Here is an 18,126-nt window from a genome sequence, read left to right as displayed (position 1 = left end):
TAGTACTGGACTTTCTTTCTGATCTTGGGAAAAGTTTGGACGTTCCCCTGTCTTTAGGAGATCTCACTATCAAGACGGTGTTTTTGGTGGCAATAACTTCAGCCAAAAGAGTGTCGGAAATTAGGAATCTTGGGTCAGTTGAACCATTTCTAACTTTCTTTCCGGACAGAGTGGTCCTGATCCCTATGCTTGGGTCAAATCCAAAAGTCACATCAGTATTTCACGAAAATCAGGAGATCGTGCTACCTACGTTTAGAATGTCAGACAACCAAGAGATTCATCCCCTGGATGTTGGTCGCACCTTGAAACAATATCTGGACGCTACAGCCTCGTTCAGACGAACAGACTTTCTTTTTGTCCTTCTTCATGGAAAAAATAAAGGGATGCGAGCATCAGTTAGATCAATCTCATCTTGGGTGGTCCAAACGATTCAAAGGGCATACAAGGCAAAGGGCATGGTTCCTCCTGAGGCAGTGACGGCTCATTCAACTCGGGGCATGTCGACCTCTTGGGCAGCAGTTCGACATGTCGCACCAGAAGTGATCTGCAGAGCAGCTTCCTGGTCTTCAATTAATACCTTTGTTTCCCATTATTGTGTAGAGCCAGCTGCGCTCTCTTCTGTTAATTTTGGTTTACAAGTATTGTCAGTGGACAATGAAAAATAAAATTCTAGTTTCTTTGCTCAACATTTTTAGCCCACCCGGGTGTGTTTGGCGAGTTATTTCCCACACGTATGCTGCCATGGAGCCTGTCAGGAAAAAGGAAAATTTATATCAAATACTTACCGTAATTTTCCTTTCCTGATGGGCTCCATGGCAGCAGGAGTTCCCTCCCAAATGTTGGAGTAGGCTAGTTACGGAACACGGATAGCAGCTTGGAGCAAAGATTTATGGGAGTAGAGGTCCTATTGGGTAATTATGGAGGCGGGGCTAACCCACACGTATGCTGCCATGGAGCCCATCAGGAAAGGAAAATTACGGTAAGTATTTGATATAAATTTTCCTTTTTTTTTTCAAAATTTTCGCTCTTTTTCCATTTATATCGCAAAAAATAAAAATCGCAGAGGCAATCAAATACCATCAAATGAAAGCTCTATTTGTGGAAAGAAAAGGACATAAATTTTGTTTGGGTGCAATATTGCATGACCGCGCAATTACCAGTTAAATCAGCGCAGTGCGAAATTGGAAAAAGACCTCTGGTCCTTAAGGTGTTTATTGGTCCGGGGCTGTAGTGGTTAAATACCATTAGTTATGATGTGCAGTAGACATGTGCAGAGTGAAATATTTCGTTTCGGAATTTTATTTTCGTCCGAATAATAAATGTATTTAGTTACTCCCGAACTTCGTTTTTATTTATTTCGTTTTTTGTTCAAAAATTGCATTCGTCTGAAAATCCACATGAATTATGGTCTAATCTGTCATTGAAGGCTTATGGTGTCTGTCGAATGTATAAAGAAGATTCGACGGAGCTGCTAAACTCTATATAGCATACTTCGTGTGAACTTTAGAACCCTATTAAAGTCTATGGGACTCCAACGTTCAAAATCTAAAGTGCTAATTTTGAAAGCTAATATGCAAGTTACTGTCCTAAAAAGTGTTTGGGGAACTGGGTCCTGCCCCAGGGGACATGTATCAATGCAAAAAAAAGTTTTAAAAACTGACGTTTTTTTGGGAGCATTGATTTTAATAATGATTAAAGTGAAACAATAAAAGTGTAATATTCCTTTAAATTTCATACCTGGGGTGTGTCTATAGTATGCCTGTGAAGGGGCGCATGTTTCCCTTGCTTAGAACTGTCCCTGCCCAAAGTGTAATTTCTGCAGGAAAAAAAGTCATTTAAAATCACTCGCGGCTATAATGAATTGTCGGCTCCCGTAATCCAGAGAACACTCATTGAAAGTCATTGATAAAAAAAAAAGTGTGGGGTTCCCCCAAATTCAATTACCAGGCCCTTCAGGTCTGGTATGGATATTAAGAGGAACCCTGTGTCAAATAAAAAAAAATTACGTGGGGTTCCCCCTAAATATCCATACCAGACCCTTCAGGTCTGGTATGGATATTAACGGGAACCCCGCGTCAAATCAAAAAAAAATTGACGCGGGTGGGCCCCTAAAAATCCATACCAGACCCTTTATCCGAGCACGCAACCTGGCAAGCCGCAGGAAAAGAGGGGGGGACGAGAGAGCGCCCCCCCTCCTGAACTGTACCAGGTCACATGCCCTCAACATTGGGAGGATGCTTTGGGGTCCCCCCCAAAGCACCATGTCCCCATGTTGATGGGGACAAGGGCCTCATCCCCACAACCCTGGCTGGTGGTTGTGGGGGTCTGCGGGCGGGGGGGCTTATCAGAAACTGGAAGCCTCCTTTAACAAGGGGACCCCCAGATCCTGCCCCCCCCGCTTGAAATGGTAAGGGGGTACAAAAGTACCCCTACCATTTCACAAAGAAAGTGTAAAAAATAGTTAAATAAGACAAACACACTTTTGAAAAAGTCCTTTATTAAAAATAAAAACAAATAAAAAAAGATTCCAGCGGTGGTAATCCACTTTTGCTATCCAGCGACGGATGATCATATCTCTGGGGTCCAGCAATGGCTGATCTGATAAAACCAGGCTTGTTTTATTAATTAACAGTACCATATAAATCGGTAAAGGACAAATAAAAAGAGCTCCAGTGCTCTGATTCGCATGTAGCACAGCACTTCCGCGAGTGTAGCGTGAGCACGGCCTGCATTCCATGGCCGAGCTAGCTAAAGCCAGAAGTTCGGCAAAGGACCGGAAATGACATATTGCATACCAATTAGTCCCGCCTTACGCATTTTGTCACACGTCCATCATTTGAGGCATTCTATTGATACTGCCTATGTCCTCTGGTAGGCTTCCATGGGACATCTTCTGATTCATCTGTCATTCACCCAATGGTCTAAACACATAAAGTTATATACATTTTAAACATTTATAACTTATGCATACAATTTTATGACAGCATATGTAACATTTTTGGGAATCTTATTAAAGAATGGATGGATAAGCAGACACAATTATTGTATATAGATATAGCTTGTATTAGGACAACTCTGGCTTAATATATAGTCCAAGCACATACAGTAAATAGTATTATGTTACCTGCTAAAACATTTGTAAATATATGTAGATAATCTTTTGATCCACCATATAGAGCCCTGGGGCCCAACCATCATCTCTTTTGTAGTTGCTTTGCGGACTTTGGACCCCAGCAGTCTATAGTGGGAGTAGAAGTAGTAATTTGAAAAGGAAAAATAGCAAGATCTGAACTAGCCTCATGTAACATATCCTCAATCTCTTACTTTCTCCTACAAACCTGTAACATGTCTACAGTCTCTGACCATCAATTCTTCTAATGCCGCGTACACACGATCGAATTGTCCGGCGTACTTAGTCCGACAAACAATCCGGCGGATAGTCCGGCGGACTTTCTACCGAACGGACTTGGCCACACACGGACACACAGAAAGTCCGGCGTTCGCTTGCGCGATGACGTACAGCACGTACGACGGGACTAGAAAAAGAAAGTCCAAGACCCAGCAAAGCACCCTTTGGGCTCCTTCTGCTAATTTTGCGTTAGTAGAAGTTTGGTTAGAGACGATTCGCTCTTTTCAGACTTCAGCTTAATTCGTTAGTTTTCTGTGGCGCAGTGTGCCTGTGAGGTTTGTATCTGCTCTTCGGTGCGCCTGGATCAGTTGGTACCTGTTCTTAGGCGCTTCTGGTCCGCTCGTTTCTGTTTTTCAGATCGTTCTTCATAGGTCTGCCTGTTCTTCGGTGCGTTCAGTTGAGCTTGTTTGTCCAGCCGACCATTTCAAAGCCATGGAGAGTGGACGTACTCGTTCGCGAGTTCCTGCTATATAGGGGCTTGGTGTTGGTGTTCATACTTTGACCCGAGCCCAGTCCGTGAACAGGGTGAGGATGAGTTCATGGATGAAAAATTGGTTGCGCCAGCGCGACCAATTCTCACATATGCCTTTTCTATGTGATATCCGTGAGAATAATCCTGATGATTTCAGGAATTATCCCCGGATGACGGACCCCGTTTTTCACCATCTGCTGGCTTTGCTGACCCCTTATATCAGCAGGAAGGATACCTGCATGCGGCAAGCCATCACTCCGGAGCAGAGGCTCATCGCCATGTTGTGCTATTCGGCGACAGGGAGAAGCCTTCAGGACCTCAAGTTCTCTGCAGGCATTTCCCCCCAGGCTCTGGGGATCATTATTCCAGAGACCTGTTCTGCCATTATTCGGGTCCTGCAGAAGGAATATATGAAGGTAAGTTTTATCCTTTAATATTGTATTATATGCATTGTATGTTTGTATTAATTTCATCATGACTTAATATCCATGACAGGAATATGCTGTGAATGTCCCCTTTATATCCATACATGCATTTTTTTGTTTTTGTTTTTGGTATTTTTTTTTTCCTTTTTTCCTTTTGTGTCCCACGTGCATATTTGCCTTAACTAACGTCCCCAGCATGCAATCCTGGGCCCATATACACCCACAGCCTAGACCTTTTTTTCAAATTCATATTGTCAGCTCCATTGTACTGTTTTACCACCCCCACCCTTTTGGAATTGTTTTCAGGTATCATATACTAATTAATTATGCCCCACCCTTTTGGAATTGTTTTCAGGTATCATATACTAATTAATTAGGCCCCCACCCTTTTGGAATTGTTTTCAGGTGTCAGATACTAATTAATTATGCCCCCACCCTTTTGGAATTGTTTTCAGGTATCATATACTAATGAATTATGCCCCCACCCTTTTGGAATTGTTTTCAGGTGTCAGATACTAATTATTTAGGCCCCCACCCCACACTCACCCACATAAATTATGTTCCCTGGGCCATCAGAGGGGTGAGTAATCTGCGAATTGGGCCTTATCTTAGTTTTTTTTAAAGACAACTTTTCCAATATGTATGTTTTACTGCTGTTCCAAAATGTTTTATGGTTTAATTTGATATGAATTGTTTTTATTTAATGACTAATTTTGTTTTTCTTTCTGTGTTTGACTCCCCAGTTTCCTTCCACGCCACAGGAATGGCAGACTGTGGCTTCCCAGTTCGCTGGCCATTGGGACTTTCCCAACTGTGGAGGGGTGATCGAGGGGAAACATGTGCAGATTGTGCCCCCACCCCATTCAGGGTCTTACTACTGGAATTACAAGGGGTTCCATAGTGTGGTGTTAATGGCGGTGGTGTCAGCACAATATGACTTTCTCTATGTGGATGTGGGGAAGAACGGCCGGATGTCAGACGGAGGAGTGTTTAAGCAGACGGAGTTCTGCCACTGCCTCATGACTGGTGGCCTGGGCTTGCCACCAGATGCTGATAATGTGGAGGGTCTACCTTTTGTCTTTATCGCTGATGAAGCGTTCGGTCTGAGTGACCATTTGATGAAGCCGTTCCCACAAAGGACCCTCACCCCGGAGAGGAGAGTTTTTAATTACCGGCTGGCCAGAGCAAGAAGGGTTGTGGAGAATGCCTTTGGTATTATGGCCAGCCGGTTCTGTCTGTTTTTGACATCAATAAACTTGGCAGAGTACAAACTGAACTATGTCATTCTCTGCTGCTGCATTTTACATAACTTTTTATGAAGACATTCAGGAACACATTACCTGCAACCAATTGGGCCTGAGGCCGGACAAACACCAGAACTCACAGGGCTGGATCCTGCCCATCCTGGCTCAGCCCCCCAAACAGCACGTGAGGTGCGTGACCAATATGTCACCTATTTTAATGGTAGGGGGGCCATTCCAATGCCAGCTGAGCAATAAAGATTTCCTTTTGTTCAAATATAAATTGTCTGCTCAGATTTTTATGTTTTGTTCTTGTTTGCTTTTCTTTGTGGCTGTCTCCTACATTCTCCTAGTTCATGGATATGCAATTAGCGGACCTCCAGCTGTTGCAAAACTACAAGTCCATCATGCCTCTGGGTCTCATGCTTGTGGCTGTCAATCTTGCTATGCTTCATGGGACTTGTAGTTCTGCAACAGCTGGATTTCCACTAATTGCATATTCCTGTCCTAGTGCATTTGTATTGCAAAGTGGTTTTTCCCTTTAGTAAATAAGGCCCTTTGTCACAGAAAACACAAAATGACTTCTCAAACTGGTATTGAGTATTGAAAGAAGGACACACACACACACATCTTTTTAGGAAATTTTTAATAGTGCACATTCCAACAAGTGCCTCTTTTTTTTTTTTGGTTTTGTTTTGTTTTGGTAAAAAACATTTTTGTAAACAATATATATATATATTTTTTGTAAACAATATATATATATATATATATATATATATATATATATATATAAAGCTTTTTTTATTTTTAACAAGACATTTTTTGCTTTTTTTTATGGTTTTTAATTTTTTGGGGGGTTTTATAAAGAGTGTATGTGTGTATATATATATATATATATATATATATATATATATATATATATATATATATAATAAAATTAAAAAGAAAATTTGATATAAAAATTTGAACTATTTACAGAAAACAAGGGGAAAAGACAAATTTTGAAGATGCACACCAAAAATTGGTAATGTCAACATGTGCTATCTCCCACCATGAGTGATCAATGGACATGTTTGGTGGGTGCAATCCCTTCCTCTCACATACTAGAATGAGGAAGGGGTTGCAAACACAAAATGCGTACATTGCGATCCTCTGATGGCACATAGCACATGTTGACACACCATGTGCATCTTCAAAATTTGGCCTCTAAAAACGATTAACCAATGTTAAAAACATTAAAAACTTTTTGCAAGGAAATGAAGAACATGATCTTTCATTTTAGGGAAAAGGGGCTTAGATTTTCCCCAAAACATTGATCATGTTCTTCATTTCCTGCTGCATAGTGTCCAGTTGCCTTTGCATGTTGGAAATCTGGTTCTGCATGGAATCAATTGTGCCATTCCAGGCCATGATCTGCCCAATAAGTCTCTGGGCACTGTCACTTGTAAATGACTCTGCGGCTTGTTGTCCTTCCACAACCAGATCATCACCTAAAAAAGGTGTAGAGCAAAAAATTGTGTTAAAATATGCAGCCATTAATTGTTTACCTTAAGCTGGGTTGTCAGACACTCACTTTGTGGGGTGTGTAGCTCCACCACCTCTTCTTCTACCTCCACGTCTGACACTGGGCTGGGCTGCTCCACCTCTGGCACTGGGCTGGGCTGCTCCACCTCTGGCACTGGGCTGGGCTGCTCCAGCTCTGGCACTGGGCTGGGGCTAACTGCCCAATCAGGCTGGTGAGGTCGGGGGGTCCTGGGCTGCTCCAACTCATGTCTGAGTCTTTGTTCCCCTATGAGAATGAAACAAACAAAAAAAGGTATACTTTTAAGCACAGTGATATTTGAGTCCAGAAATCGGAATATGAAACATTGGTTTGAAGTGGTGTACAATTATTAGCTGGTGGTTACAAGATCCTAGTTTTATACATCATTTAAATGACATTTTAGTTAGGCTGTGTTCACACTGCTGCGATGTGCGAACGCTGCAAATCTACTGCGGTTTCCCACATCACATGCCTCCCGGAGGCAGTTCACACTGCCCTATGTGAACTGCTGGGAGTGTCAGTGTAAAGTTATTGACACCTCCAAATTAGTTCGCATATCACAGTGCAATCTTTAAACTCAGACAGGAATCGGATCGCATGGTGTGAACACCCATGTGATCCGATTCTACTGTGGACTAAAAAAAGGGTCATGTACAAGTTTGGGCCGGATGCGATGCGAATTCAGCCATACTATATGTATGGCTGAAATCGCATCACACAGAGATCACATCTGATTTGCACTGCAGTGCGGTGCGAATCACATCCGATCTCGTACATCGCAGCAGTGGGAACCTAGCCTTTAAACCAAACTGCGATACTTTACATATTTTGGCCAAGTTTCACAGATGGACACACTCGAATCATCCCCTGGAGTCCCTGTGTGTGATTATCCCAAAAAATGTTCTATGATGTCCCAAACTACACTAAATGATTCCCAGTCCAGATGTTGAACCAGCATTTTATCTATATATATATATATATGTAAGAAGGCCAGTATGGTGGCCTGAATTTATGGGAGGAGCCCGGGGGGTATTTAACCAGCCCGTTCGCCTGGGGTAGTTGTCGGTTTCCGGTGCGCAATACCACGTCACTAGGCCGACAGCGCGTGTTGATCACCATTGATTACCATTCGGACAAAACGTCTCCCTTCTAGGAAGTCTCACAGTGCTCGTATTCCGTCCGGTTTTGTACAATCTCGCTGGCTCGACTGCCACAGGTAGGGGTCTCGATTGACCTTCCTTTCCATATTTGTTTGAGGGTCGTAAAACCCCAAAAATGTCATATCGTTCGTGATGATACCGGGTTGTTATCACTCATAACGCACATGTCCGCATACGCCCTTCATTTCACGGGCGTCGTTCGGTAGATATTGCTTGTATACTATGTTAGTAGCTGGTTGTCAAAATCTTGTTTGTCACGTACCGCAGTCATATCGTTGCCAGTCGTATCTTACGGCACAACGACTCGTGCCTCTGCCACAAGCTGGCTCACGTAGGCCATTTCTTCATTTCACCTGTCACTTACTACGCTCCGATTCGAATCCAGTTGCATAAACTAAATGCGCCGATTCGTCCCGGTGTGCCCCTAGGTACTCGGCCTCATTTCGGTACATGCTCCAGAGCCCGCTCGTTCCAACCGTCCGGGTCTCTGTCATGTGGGGGGGTCATTTCACGTCACCTACTACGTTCGAATCGATACCAGTCGTCTTTTCAAATAAAAACGCACAGGTTCGACCAACGTATCCCAAGGATCTTGGCCTCATTTCAGTACATGCTCCAGAGCCCGTTCGTTACCATTCCAACCCGGGCCCTGTCATGGGAGTCATTTCACGTCACCTATCACGTTCGAATCAATACCAGTCGCTTTGTCAAAACGCACAGGTTTGGATCGACGTGTCCCAGTTTGCGTTGGCCTCATTTCGGTACATGCGCTAGAGCCCGTTCGTTGACGGTCGCGAGTCGCGTCCTCTCCGAGTCGTAGCTCTACCATGGGAAACATTTCATCCTCATCTAGTACGCCCGGTTCGAGTCCGATCGCATTCACTTGCATCGACTCGTCCGGACGGTCCCAGGTTTGTAGGTTTTCGGCCTCATTTCAGTGCATGCTCCAGAAATCTGGGTCGGTTCCAGCCTCAGTCTGTGGCCGGCCGTCCCAGGCCTCTGTCATGACAATAGTCCTTTAGTTCATTTCACTGTCACATTCCGCGCTCCGGTTCGAATCCAGTCGCACGATCGCATGCACCGATTCGTTCCGGTTCGCCCCAGGTTATTTCCCACATTTCAGTACGTGCTCCAGAGTCCGTGCTGTTGTCAGTCGTACTAGCGACACGACCAGTGGTGCCTCTGTCACGGCAACCATACTTCATCTCACGATCACTTATAGCGCCCCGACCCGAATCCAGTAGCATCTATGATGCATCGATACGGGTCGGCGTGCCCCAGAGGGAACAGCCACATTTCATTCATTTTTTCCACAGGTTGCCTGGCGTTCGGAAAAAAAAAAAAAAAGAAGGAAACCCTAAAAGGAAAACAGAAAGTATGAGGGAAATAACGGCGCGATGACTTAGAAATTGTGGCGAAGAAATATCTACTCACCGGTGCACTTCAGTTGTGTTAGCCAGCCGCTTATGTCGCTTGTCAGTTTCCTTGTTAGGCTCCTTCAACAAAAAATCATCTGTTATTTCTCTCTCCAGGTCAGTCTAACTTTAGCAGGTCCACCCTGCACCAGCTTGGACGTTATCTCCCAGGTAAAAAAAAAACAAAAAAAACAAGAGGGCTAGGAGTGGAAAAGGCGACAGCGAGACGGACCGATACACATATGTAGGTACGCTGAGGCACACGTCAATATATATGTGTATACGCGTTCGCTTCCGCCTTAGTACCCAGCAACAGGTGGGTTCACTTGGAAAATAGAGAAACAGTCTTGACTTTGTCATCCTTTATAGGTTCCGGTCGTCCATCTATCTTCCCCAAAGAGATAGGACATCACTCCTAGGACACGATCCATCAGGAGCCATGTCCCAGCTCGGCAGCGAAGACCTTACTGCCCCCCTGTCACCTCGCCCGCCTTCAGTGAGCGACAGTATTCAGTCTTTCAGGGGCTGGACTATCCCTAGGCTAACAGCAGAGCTCAGACGCAGGGGCATCCCCTTCCCAGCCACAGCTAGGAAAGCAGAGCTGTTTAGGCTCCTCTCTACCCCCCCAGCTACCGCCGGGCCTAGTACCCCGCCTCAGGCTACTCTGCAGTCCATCTCAACGGCCATAGGCCAACTACATGCCATGGTGTCGTCTCTATCCAGCTCGGTCACAGATGTTCAAACCAGAGTGACCCTCTTAGAAACACTCCCAGCCACAGCCACCCCGGTGCCGGACGCAGTCCCGTCTCCACTACCAACAGGTACCGAAGGCACATGTCCCGTGGTCTGTCCAGCACATCTAGTGCCGGCCAGCATTAGGAAGGACATCTTGGACGGCAAGGATGTTAACCTTGCCTCCTTGCTCATTTCAGTACATGACCTGGCAGAGAATAAGGCCTACACCTGGGGGGATGTATCCGTAGTCCTCAAAGCTAAGGACCCCAGGCTGAACCGTAAGCTATCCATCCCCGAGTTTACACTAGCCTTTGGAACGCTGAGAGATGTCGTTTGCTCAGCCTCTCCTGCCAGGAGGGTAGAACTAGATTTGTATCTCCACACGGTGGTGGACCTGGGATACAAATATGGTGGCTTTGCTTTCTACGACTACCATCGTTCCTTCTCAGCGAAAGCAGCCGCCAAACTGGCACAGTTCCAGTCACCCACAGACTGGAGCCTTATGGATACGGAACTATTCTGCCGGCATATTGCCGGCCTTCGTTCACCCCTGTGTGCCATCTGCCAGTCCTCCACCCATACCGCTCCCTGGTGCGCCAACATACCGGCTAGTCGCCCAGTAGAGTTCCCCTCCACCTCTGCCGCAGCCCTAGGCCCATCAGGCTCGGCACCTAAAAACCAGGTGGACAAATTTGGACGCACGGTCCGAACCGTTGGGGGTGCGGCCATCTGCAATAACTTTAACTATGGTTCTTGCAATTACAGCCAGTGCCGTCTACTGCACATCTGCGTGATATGCCACAGGGCACACCCCAGAAATTTGTGCGAGGTCAAAGCGCACAAAGGCTCTTGACTAAGCCGTATAGATGTGCTTTGCCTGGGCTTCTATCTCAACACGCACCCCACTCCTTCACTAGCCACCTTCCTCATCGGTGGCTTCACCTCAGGTTTCCACACCGGCCTCATCTCCCTACCCCACCAAACCCACGAGTGCAGAAACCTCCGCTCAGCAGCCTCTGACGAACAGGCCATCGACCTGCTGCTGCAGAACGAGGTGGATCGAGGCTTCGTCATAGGCCCCTTCACTCAGCCCCCCTTCAATATGTGGAGAGTTAGCCCTATTGGGCTTGTCAAGGGCAAGTTTTCCAATAAAAACCGTTTAGTGTATGACCTGTCTGCGCCTCGTTCTTCTCACATTCCCAGCTTAAACTCCTTGATCCCTTCTGAGGAGTTCTCCTTAAAGTACTCCTCCGTGGACATGGCAATTCAGGCCATCCTTAAAGTAGGCACAGGTGCGTGGCTGGCCAAAGCGGACATATCCGACGCCTTCAAACTGTTGCCTATCCACCCGTCCCTCTGGTGCTGGCACGGGATTAAGTGGAAGGATCAATATTACTTCGCTACGAAGTTGACGTTCGGCTCCAAAAGCAGCCCGTGGCTGTTCGACATGTTCGCTCAGTCCCTCGAGTGGATTCTCTTACACAAGGTCGGCTGTCAGCAAATTATCCACTACCTAGACGACTTCTTGTTGATAGAACGGCCAGGCACACCTCCGAGGGATCTCGACAAGTTAAGGACCGTCTTTGGGAACCTCAATGTTCCCATCGCTGAACATAAGGTGGAAGGACCCGCACGTTCAATCACCTTCCTTGGAGTCAATTTAGACACCAGCTCCATGAAAGCCAGCCTGCCCCTTGACAAACTGACCCACATCAAGGCGGCACTCCACGAATTCACTCGGACCAGGGGATGTACAAGGAGACAGCTGCAGTCGCTGTTGGGCATGCTCAACTATGCCATGCGCATTATTCCACAAGGCCGTTCCTTTGTATCACGTCTGTTGGTCTACCTGTCTCAGGCTCAAGACCCGGATCAAATCCTCTGCCTAGACACCGCAGCTTTAGCAGACCTGGCAATGTGGGACGAGTTCCTGTCCAACTGGAATGGCATCTCTCTCTTCATCCCATGCATCTCACCTCTCTCACCACAGTTAGTCACAGATGCCGCGGCCTCTACAGGGTTTGCAGCAATTTTTGGCCACCATTGGTTCGCCGGACCCTGGCCTTCTCAAATTCTTAGGATCCCGGGGTTTAGTCAATCCTCTTCACTCTTCGAGCTCTACCCCATGGTTGCAGCCGCCCAGCTCTGGGGCCCTACCTGGTCTGGTCAAACGGTAGGCTTCACCACCGACAATCAGGCCACAGCCGAAATTGTCAATAAAGGCAGGTCTAAATCTCCCTCCGTGATGTCCTTCCTAAGCAGGCTGGTGCAGCTGTCGCTACAGCACCAATTTAACGTTGTCTGCATGTTTATCCCAGGGAAATATAACCTCGCAGCTGACGCCCTGTCCCGTTTTAATTTCCGGTCCTTCTTTCTACAGGTTCCCAGTGCAGATACCACATCAGCTCCTATCCCGCATTGGTCGCAGTTGACCCTGGACTAGAGCCGCATCTACTAGGAGCCACGCAGCTCATCAACCGTTCTTTATCGGACAATACGCTGAAAGCCTACCAGGTAGCCTGGAAGGCCTTCAACACATTTCTGGTGGCCTCCACAGTAGGCACCCCCACAGATGCTAGACACATACTAGCCTTCATCTCGTACTGCCACAACCAACTGGCCTTGTCTTTTAACACCATCCGCCTATATTTAGCTGGCGTTCAGCACTTCCTCTCAATCCAGGATCCTACCAATCCCTCTGTTTTTTCGTCCCACGCTGTCCGAGCCATACTACGCGGCATCCAAAAACAACAGCCGCCAGTGAAAGTCAAACGGCTCCCCATCACCAGTTCCATTTTCAGGGACATGTCCACCATACTCAACAGCTACCCCTTCGGTGCTCTCCCCAGTCTGGTCATACAGGCAGCCATTTACCTAGCCTTCTATGGCTTCCTTCGGCCCGGGGAGTTCACTCACAACAGCCCACACAGCCCAGTCCTCCGCAGACGTCATCTGCTCCGTCACCAGGACCATTTCATCCTCCACCTCCCGGTAACCAAGACCCAGCAGACAGGCACCGGCGTAGACATCCACCTCTTCAAGACTAACAATGCCTGGTGCCCGGTCGCGGTGCTTACACAGCTTCTCTCTCGGCTACCCGAGCTCCCGGACTCTAGCCCTCTTTTGCCCTTCCCGGTCAAACCACTAACTAACCACCAATTCATTAAGCATGTCAGGATTCTCCTCCGCAACTTGCTCCTCAATCCCAGTGAGTATTCCGGCCACTCCTTCCGCATCGGAGCAGCTTCATCCGCATCCCGGCATGGGGTCCCAGGCCACGTCATCAAAAGGTTGGGCAGGTGGAAGTCGGCCTGCTTCACTCGGTACATCCCTAACCCACAGGTAGAGATGTCACGAGCATTCACTCAACTGGCTCAATAAAGATTAACCAGGAAACAATAAAACTCTTATCCCTACCTGACTGTTTTGCCCCCTTATTTTGGTATACCGTCCATTAGACCAAGGCACACTTTCAGGTCCATTTCATATAAGGTGTCTCATGATAAGCTTGTTTTGTTCAGATACATATCGGCCATAGGGCTCCAGCCATAAGTAAGAAGGCCAGTATGGTGGCCTGAATTTATGGGAGGAGCCCGGGGGGTATTTAACCAGCCCGTTCGCCTGGGGTAGTTGTCGGTTTCCGGTGCGCAATACCCTCCCTCCCATCCCCTTTTTAGGGCATTTATCAAAAAACATTTCTCTTCAATCACATTTATTCTAATTACTGGGTATGCCCCCTTATTTTGGTATACCGTCCATTAGACCAAGGCACACTTTCAGGTCCATTTCATATAAGGTGTCTCATGATAAGCTTGTTTTGTTCAGATACATATCGGCCATAGGGCTCCAGCCATAAATATATATATATATATATATACACATATATATATATATATATATATTTATGGTGAAGAGCCCTCTGACCGATACGGACAAGGATGATAGACAAGGACAACATAAACTCGCTACCTGAAATGGACCTGAAAGTGTGCCCTGGTCTAACGTACGGTATACCAAAATAAGGGGGCATACCCTAAAATGAAATGAATATGAAATGGGTGAAATGAGTACTCATATGAGGAGTATGCTAGAGTGAAGGCCTGATAAAAGGGGACGGGTGGGCGGGTATCGCGCACCGGAACCGACAAGGAAGATGGGCGGACGGCAGGTTATATACACCACCGGGCTCCTCCCATAATTTCAGGCCACCATACTGGCCTTTCTATTTATGGTGAAGAGCCCTCTGACCGATACGGACAAGGATGATAGACAAGGACAACATAAACTCGCTACCTGAAATGGACCTGAAAGTGTGCCCTGGTCTAACGTACGGTATACCAAAATAAGGGGGCAAAACACTCAGGTAGGGGATGCATTTTATTGAACCAAGATTGTTACTGGGTAAGTTTGACAAAGGCCTGAGCCATCTCAACTTGCGGATTGGGTACATAACGGGCAAAACAGGAGGACTTCCATCTACCCAACTTTTTGATGACGTGGACCGGGACCCCTTGGCGGGAGGCTGTTGAAGCTGCCCCGATGCGAAACGAATGTCCCGAGTAGTGCGCAGGATTGAGGTGAAGGATGCTCAGGAGTATCCTGACATGCTCCATGAACTGGGCTGCATTGAGAGGTTTGGAGTGAAAGGGGAGAAGTGGGCCAGTCCCTGGTTGATCGGCCAAAAGGGTCAGCAAGCGGGTGAGGACAGCGACCGGACACCAGCGGTTGTGGGTCTTATAGAGATGTATGTCCGTACCTGGGCCAAGCTGCTGTGTCTTTGAGACCGCTAAATGTAGGATGAAATGGTCCTCAAACCTTACTAGATGGTGTTTGCACAGCATACGTGCCGAGGGGCTACTGCAGGTAAATTCGCCTGGCCGCAAGAAGCCGTAGAAGGCCAGGTGTATGGCTGCTTGCAGGACGACACTGACATGGAGACCGAAAGGTGAGGAGGCCAGAATGTCTGACATGTCCCTGAATACTTCGCCCGTGATAGGCAGCCGTTTGATGCTGGAAACCGGCCGACGTTTCTGAATGCCGCGCATGAGTGCCCGGACGGCGTGACAGGTGAATAAGGAGGGCTTAGTAGGGTCCTGGAGGGACGTGAAGTGTTGTACCCCGGCCAAGTACAATCGGATTGTGTTGAACGATAATGCCAAGTCCGAATGGCAGTAGGAAAGGAAGGCAAGGACTTGCTTGACCCGGGAGGTCTCTGTATTGTGGGACGATATGAAGCGAGTAAAGGCCCTCCAGGCCGACTGATAGGCCTTGCGGGTATTGTCTGAGAGGGAGTGATCAATAAGTTGAGTCGCTGCTGACAAGTGCGGGGCTAATCCAATGTCAGTTGAGACCAGTCCGGGATAGCTGCAGAAGTTGGTCCGGCTCCGGGTACCTGATCAAAAAACGAAACAAAGTTAAAGCGGGAGAGGGCATCCGCCGCCTGATTAAATTTGCCGGGGACAAAAGAACAATGAAGGTTGAACTGAAACAATAATGAGAGCTGGGTCAGTCGCCGCAGGAAGGACATAATCTGTAGAGATCTGGACCTGCCTTTATTGACAATCTCCGCAGTGGCCAGGTTATCTGTAGAAAAGACCACCGTCTGGCCTGACCAGCTGCGGCCCCAGGTGTGTGCAGCGGCTACAATGGGATATAGCTCAAACAGGGAGGACGTCTCAGTGAAGCCAGGAATAGCCAGTATCTGTGGAGGCCAGGGGGCTGCGAGCCAGAGGTTGCCAAAAATAGCCGCAAAGCCCGTGGAGGCCGCTGCGTCGGTCACCACCCGAGGTGACAGGGCGGACACGGAGGGGACGAACAGGGACACTCCGTTCCAGGAGGACAGGAATTCCTCCCACATGGCTAGGTCTGCAATAGCCGCGGAATCCAGGTTGAGTACTTGCTCCGGGTCCTGAGAGTGGGATAATAAGGCCAGCAGGCGTGACACGAACGAGCGCCCCTGGGGGATGATGCGCATAGCAAAATTGAGCATACCAAGGAGGGACTGGAGCTGTCTCTTGGTACAAGTCCTGGCATGAGTAAAGTCCCTCAGGACCGTCCTGATGCGGGTCAGTTTATCCGGGGGAAGGCTGGCCTGCATGGTGTTAGTGTCTAGGCTGACCCCGAGAAAGGTGATAGCCTGCGACGGACCCTCCACCTTGTGCTCCGCAATGGGGACATTAAGGTTACCGAAGACTCCCCTCAACTTAGCCAGATCTTGTGGGGGAGAGCCGGGCGGCTCTATCAGCAGGAAGTCATCCAGATAATGAATGACTTCCCGACACTGGGCTACATGTAACAAGATCCAAGCAAGAGCCTGTGCGAAGGTGTCGAAGAGCCAAGGACTACTCTTGGACCCGAACGTGAGCTTAGTGGCAAAGTAGTACTGCTGCCTCCACTTGATTCCATGCCAGCACCAGAGGGAAGGATGGATAGGAAGAAGTTTAAAAGCATTTGAGATGTCGGCCTTGGAGAGCCAGGTACCTGTACCTGTCTTAAGAATGGCCTGGATGGCCATGTCTACTGATGCATATTTAAGGGAGAACTCCTCAGAGGGAATAAGGGAATTGAGACTGGGGACCGTAGAGGAATGAGGCGCTGACAAATCATAAACCAATCTGAGTTTATTAGAGAACTTGCCCTTGACAAGCCCAATAGGGCTGACTCGCCAGGTGACGAATGGGGGCTGTATGAAAGGGCCGATGACAAAGTCCTGATCTAGTTCAGATTGCAGCAGTTGGTCGATGGCAAGCTCATCCGTGGCTGCTGAGCGGAGGTTCTGGCACTCGTGTGTGACGTGAGGGAGAGAGATGAGTCCAGTGTGAAAGCCTTCCGTGAAGCCCTGGACGAGGAAGGTGGACAGTGAGGGGGTAGGGTGGCTGGATAGGTAGACGCTAAGCCACGACACATTGAGCCGGCTTAGTCAGGACCTTTTGAGCTGCTTGATCTCACACATGAGCCGGGGGTGAGCTCTATGACATTGGGTGCACACATGGAGCAGCCTACACTGGCTGAAATTACACGACCCACTGTTATAATTATTGCAGATCGAAGCACCGCCCATGGTTTTAACTGGGCGCCCTAGCTTATCGGTCTGTGGCGGGCGAGCTGGCACTTGCAGGCCCTGAGCGGCCCCCGAGGTAGATGGGCCGACGAAGGGCGGGGCTGCCACTGAGGTAGCGCACCAGGCCGCAGTATGTGTTGCTGACTGGCAGATTGTACACAGAGGGGACCGAAGCCCCGCGAAGTGGCGGCAGAACAGTTCTGTGTCCATTGTGCTCCAATCCGTAGGGGTCTGGAACTGGGAAAGCCTGGCGGCTGCTTTAGCGGAGAAGGATCGGTGGTAGTCATAAAAAGAAGATCCGCCGTATTTGTAGCCCAGGTCAACTACCACATGGAGGTACCGATCCAGCTCCTCCCTCCTGCCAGGGGAGGCCGAGCAAATGATGTCCCTCATCATGCCAAAAGCTAAGGTAAACTCAGTAACTGAGAGCTTCCTATCTAATCTGGAGTCCTTAGCTTTGAGGACCACTGATACGTCCCCCCAAGTATAGGCTTTATTCTCTGCCAGCTCATGAATTGAGATCAGCAAGGAAGCCAAATTGACGTCCTTTCCCTCTAAAATGTCCTTCCTGATGTTTGCTGACACCATATGCGATGGGAGCACTATCGGTGCAGCTCCGGGGATACCTGCAGGAGGGCTCACAACTGGTAGGGACGCTGGTACAGG

This window comes from Lithobates pipiens, unplaced genomic scaffold, assembly GCF_037356315.1.
Source record: "Lithobates pipiens isolate NorthernLeopardFrog02 unplaced genomic scaffold, aLitPip1_a1.2 Scaffold_1, whole genome shotgun sequence".
Lineage (NCBI taxonomy): Eukaryota > Metazoa > Chordata > Amphibia > Anura > Ranidae > Lithobates > Lithobates pipiens.
Note: the sequence above shows the minus strand (reverse complement) of the source record.